At 42.5% G+C, this 5,924-nt stretch overlaps 2 pseudogenes; both read right to left on the reverse strand.

The window, feature by feature from the left end:
- Positions 1 to 571: 571 nt before the first annotated feature.
- LOC137940681 (pyrophosphate-energized vacuolar membrane proton pump 1-like) lies at positions 572 to 1,804 on the reverse strand (annotated as a pseudogene).
- Positions 1,805 to 2,301: 497 nt separating this feature from the next.
- LOC137940683 (protein KINESIN LIGHT CHAIN-RELATED 2-like) lies at positions 2,302 to 3,734 on the reverse strand (annotated as a pseudogene).
- Between the last annotated feature and the right edge of the window lie 2,190 nt (positions 3,735 to 5,924).

Below are 5,924 nucleotides of genomic sequence, written 5' to 3' on the forward strand. Positions count from 1 at the left end.
AAGGATTTGTTGTTATGGTCCTGGATCTGCCATAGATTATTGTAGGGATACCATGTGGAATTGTAGGGAGAAATGGAGAGGAAGACAAAGATCAAGCCAAATGGAAGCTTGAAAACCCTAGAACTTGTCAAGGAGAGCTCCAAGCCTGTTTAACCTAAAATCAATGCGTGTCTTTCTCATTACTCTTACCCCTTAAATAGGTTTCACCCTGTTAGGGTTTAAGATAAAATATTACAAAAATACCCCTATAAATAAAATATTAAAAAAATACCCATGTGACCTAAAACTAAAATAAATAAAGTAAATTAAAGAAAAATAATTAAAATAATAATGTTATTGTATGCATAACATTACACCCCCTGGAAGAACGAGCTTGTCCTCAAGCTCAAAAGTAGGGTTTGTATGCCAACGTCTCCACTTGTGCCCAAGTAGTATCCACGATAGCTATGTCCGCCCTCTGGACGCTCGAAACTAGAGCAATCCCTCTAGAAACAATTTTTTTTTTACGATCAAATGTAGGGATGTGTGCCAAATGTCGCTACATCTCCCCAAGCAGCTTCTCTGCCTTCCCTCACTCCCAAATAGTACTGTCGACACTCTGCCCGCATGACAGCAACAACATCATGACCAGCCCCTGGGACGGAGAAGATTCAGCAACACTAACCACACTCTTGGTCATGGCTGAAAACCAGTATGGAAGCATTACACCCCCAATCAACCCAATGAAGACTTTAGGTGTCAAAACATCCACTGTCAAAATTGCAGCCCGGCTCACAAAAGCACCAAAAAGAGCCAAAGACACCAGGGCGGCTGAACCAATCGCAAAGCCTTTTCCAATATCAGCAGTAGTGTTTCCAGCAGCAACAAGGGCATCGGTTCTCTCACATATCATGTGGCTCATGCCAGCCATCTCAGCAATACCTCCGACAATATCACCAATGTGTCCATATGCAGCAATTGCCAAACCAGTGGCGATGGTGCTTAGCATTCCAAGAGCAGCCACTGCAATACAATAGATAGTAGCAAGACTAAAACTGACAAAAATGTTGACTGCAATTGTAAAAATGGGAATAATGACAGACTTATATCCCAAAGCCAGCCCAAAGATCACATTTGTGGCCGCTCCTGTCCTGTAGGAATCAGCAACATCTTGCACAGGGTTGTAAGCATTACTGGTGTAGTATCCAGTTACAAACCCATTGACAAGTCCAGCCCAAAGACCAATAGCAACATAGAAGAACAACTCCCAGTTCGTCACAACCCTCTAGGCTCCAAAATTATAGATTGTAAAGGACCATGGCCAGCCAATCCAGCTAACAATAGCAATACCAACAGACATGATAGTAGTGGAAATGATGAGCTGCTTCTTCAAAGAAGGTTCAATCTCGTTCACTACTTTGATTTCAAAGAAATCAGTAGCAAAGAGGGTAGTGATCAAACAGACAATAATACCCATAGAACTAATGAGGAGGGGATATAACATTGCAGTCAATTCATGGTTAATTCTAGAAGAGAAGATTGATGCCACAACTAGGGCAATACAGAAAGCTTCTGCATACAAGCCAAAAAGATCAGATCCCATTCCAACAAAATCTCCAACATTGTTACCAACCTTGTCAGTAATCGCAGCAGGATTTCTTGGGTCATCCTCAGGAATGCTTCTCTCAACTTGTCCAACAAGATCAGAACCAACATCTTTATCATCTTCATCCGCATCCCCTTCTATATCATCAAACTCATCATCCTGAACAGCCACTCCTATAAACCATGAGACAGTGGATCCAATAGTAAAATCTTGTTCCATTTGAGGCTAAAGCTATTCAGAAAGGTTCTGGTACTTGGCTGCATTAGGAGCAGTTGCTGCATTATTGGAAGATAAGATCAAGCCCAAACGACCAAGGAAGGCCCACATATGTAAGATTATTATAAGATGGGCCACATGACCAAGGAAGGCCCACAAGATGGACCCAAGCCCATAAGAAGTAGGACCCACAATGATTACCAAGAGCTGGCATCCTTATCACATCAGTTGGAAGATCAAGAAGGACTCACAAAAGTATCTTTATCTTAAGGTCACGACCAAGAAGAGTTTTAGTTTAAGTTATATTTGTCTTTTATCAATATTGAGTTACCTAATTATATTAGGACTTACTTTAAGTGTTAGAGTTTGGGTGTAATTGGGACAAGGGTAGATTTTTTGTAATTGGACTCTACTACCTTCCTATATTATAAATAGAGGTTCATGTACTCTGATTACAACAAGTTATTGATGTCAATGAAGTATTTCACTTTTTCATAAGTTCAACATGCATTCGCAAAATCTGAGTAGAATCTAACTATCATGTCAGCAAACCATCCCTCCAACTCCATCTCCCTTACTGAATTCTTCAGGGCATTCCCCACATACCACTCCTTGTCATCGATTTGTTTCCCATTGCCAACAGTGACAGTATGGAAGGACACCTCTACTGGATTGCCACCAACTTCTCCAACCTCATATTCCAATATCTCAATCGCATCATCCAACCTTCCCATGCCATCGTAAGTACCAGCTAGAGTGCTATAAATTCCTAGTGTCTCTGGGTGATACGGTCCATATTCTTGTTCCAAAATGCTCCTGGCTTCTTCAAAAGATCTGCAGCCTCATATATTGAATATCTTTGTACACAGACTAACCCCATTTAGGTAAGGGCAAGCCCAAGGAAGGCAGATTTCTTCTCGCCACGAATGCAAAGCTTTACAATAGCATTCTTAAAGGACAAATAGGAATTTGAATACTTCCCGATCATGTAATACACTACTCCCATCTGTGCTTCAATCCCAGCAATTGTGCTTTGCTGGCCTTGGGCATGGTTGTACATTTGTAAAGCCTTGTCAAGCAACGTGAGTGCCTATTCAGGCTCATTCATAGACTCATAGATGGCCGAAACATCAGTTAGACCACGTCTAATCTCCTCACCAGGGATCCCATGGGCAGGCTTACTATAAATACAGAGTGCATTCTCACAGTAAGATTTTGACTCCCTTATTTTACCAATCTTGTTATATAAATCTGCTAAACGAACAAAGATTGAAGCCACAGTCGGATGGTTTTCTCCTTTGTGAACTTGAAAGCAGTAAGGGCTTTCTGATAGGCAAAATCAGCCTCATCATATCGAGCCAAAGCTAGAGAAGTGTCCCCACTACTACAGTCCACTGAAACCATGTCTGCTTCCTTGCCACTGGAGCCCATGGCCATGCTGGCAAGAACAAGATGCTCAAGAGCAGCCGCATGATCTCCTTTTGTATCACAAATCAGACCCATTAGCCTCCTATTTGCAGCCTCTTCAAGAGAGGCAGGTGTACTATTATCTTTATGGATATCAAGAGCCGTCTGGCACAAAAATCTAGGCCTCATCAACCCGAAGTGCTTGTACAAGGGCCTCAGCTACATAACGGCAAGTCTCCCCCACCCTTGGATCCGTTTCTCCCAATACTTGCTTCTGGATTTTCAGGCCCATCTTGTAACACTATGGAATTTTCAAGTTGGCCGACCATTTCATGAGTATCACCCAATTGCATATGGCCAACAAATTTGGCAAGAGCATGCTTCTGACCTTCATGCAAGTTGGGAATTTCAATTGAGGGCTCATGATAGGGATAGCCTGATTGTACTATCTCAAGCTACCATATATTGCTACTACCACAACCAAACACATCACCAGTCCCCACAAAAAATTTATGAATCCCGGCATCCCCAGAAAAATTTCCTCAAGAAATACATACACCCAAGCCCAAATACCTTCAATTGGGTATTGTTTCTCTGCTTCCTGGAACAAAAACTCACCAAGCCAAAAATTCAAATTTGAAGTTCGTGGCTGAACAGCATACATGCAATCCAGAAAATTAAACCCCACAACATCGATTGGACAACTCACATTCGCACAAGTATTGTGGTCCTCCATAGAAAAATAAAGCCGCTCAAAAAAAAATTTACGAGAGGTTTTATCAAATAACTTCACGAATTTTCCTAACTTTCCAAAATTTTCAACACAAAAATGAGGTTGCCTATACTTACCCACCCCCCCCCCCCCCCCCCCCCCCCCCTAATTTGGAAACTGGGTTCTCTCTGGTGTGTCGAGAAGTGAATTACGAGTGGGAGCTGGTGGCCCGGAGTCCAATCCCACTGGAGTTGTTTCCAACAGCGCCAACGGAGCCTCCTCTTCCTCCGGTGGTGCACAGGAGGATGTCTAGGTGTCCCCGTTAGAGGATTTTCTGTTGCATGGTTCAAGAGGTGTTCTGGCGCCCCTTTTTCCCGTTGCCCTTTCTCCCATTTGCTCTCCGCCATGACGGCTGCCAAATCAATAGACCCCGGCGAAAAGATGTTGCGGCTGGGTGCCCGCTAATCTTTCTTTGACAGCGAACAGCACCCCTTAGGGGCTTCTCCACTGGGCGATTTTATTTGTGTCGCCTATGGAAGACTTTTGGGTTCCCGTGATAAGGTTTTTGGGGAATACCCCTCCGATATCCAAAAATCTCCCTGCCGTCTGATTGCAGAAGGTCTGAGTCCGAATCGGATTTGTGTCATTCTCATAGATTTCCATGGTTTCCTGTTTCGGATTTGAGGCCGCCCCCAAATCTTCCATAGGGACTTCGGCTAGTAAAGAAGACGAATTTTTTTATTTTTCTGGCCCTTGGCTGTTCTGCCCGTCCAAGACAGCTTCTACTATCTCTTGTGCGCATATGTCGTGATCGGAGATTTGAGGTCGTATGACCTTCTTTTTTGCGGCATCAATATCCCTCTTCAACGCAGAAATTTCAATAGAAGTTCTATGCATTCCCTCCTGCAATGATTCTTTCACTTCTCCCAATCCTTTGCATATTTTTTCCATTGAATCGCGTACCTTGTCCAGAACAATCCATTCTTCTGGGGAAAATGAATAGCCCATTGTGTTCCTACTCTGATACCAGTTGTTACGATCCCAGATCTGACACAAGGATTTGTTGTTACGATCCTGGATCTGCCACGGGTTATTGTAGGGATGCCATGTGGAATTTTAGGGAGACTTGGAGAGGAAGACGAAGATCAAACCAAAGGAAAGCTTGAAAACCCTATAACTCGTCAAGGAGAGCTCCAAGCCCGTTTAACCTAAAATTAACCTAAAACCAATGCTTTTCTGTCTTATTACTCTTACCCCTTAAATAGGGTTCACCCTGTTAGGGTTTAAGATAAAATATTACAAAAATACCCCTATAAATAAAATATTAAAAAATACCCTAGTGGCCTAAAACTAAAATAAATAAAGTAAATTAAAGAAAAAAATTAAAATAATAATGTTATTGTATGCATAAAAATGAGCTGCTTGTGTTCAAAATGCCTGGATAAGGCATTCGCTGCCCTGTTTAATCTCCCCGCAAGATACTTAACTGAGAAATCGAAGCCCATCAACTTACTGATCCAATGCTGCTGTGGCAAAGTAGTGAGGCGTTATTCAAGTAAGAACTTGAGACTATAATGATCTGTACGGATGAGAAAAGTATGATCTCATAAGTAAGGCCTCCAGTGTTGGACCGCCTTGGCCAACCCGATTAACTCACGTTCATATGCATCTAATTTCTGATAACGAGCTTCCAACTGTCAACTGAAATAAGCAATGGGGTGTGAGTGTTGCTGTAACATGGCCCCAATGCCCCCACCAGAAGCATCACATTCCACCACAAATAAGTCGTCAAAATTCAGAAGCTGTAAGATAGGTGTAGAGGCCAGAGCACCTTTAAGCGCCTCAAAGGCCTATGTGGCCTCCTCATTCCACTGAAAGGAATTCTTTTTTAGGAGGTTTGTTAAAGGTGCTGCCAAAGGACCATAATTCCGAATAAATTTTTGGTAATATCCTACTAGACCCAAGAAACTGCGTAATACTGAACAAGACTAAGGTTGAGGCCAC

This window comes from Aristolochia californica, unplaced genomic scaffold, assembly GCF_029961685.1.
Source record: "Aristolochia californica isolate CCGP_79_NKW_82.1479 unplaced genomic scaffold, dmAriCali1.0.hap1 SCAF_9, whole genome shotgun sequence".
In the NCBI taxonomy this organism is placed as follows: Eukaryota; Viridiplantae; Streptophyta; class Magnoliopsida; order Piperales; family Aristolochiaceae; genus Aristolochia; species Aristolochia californica.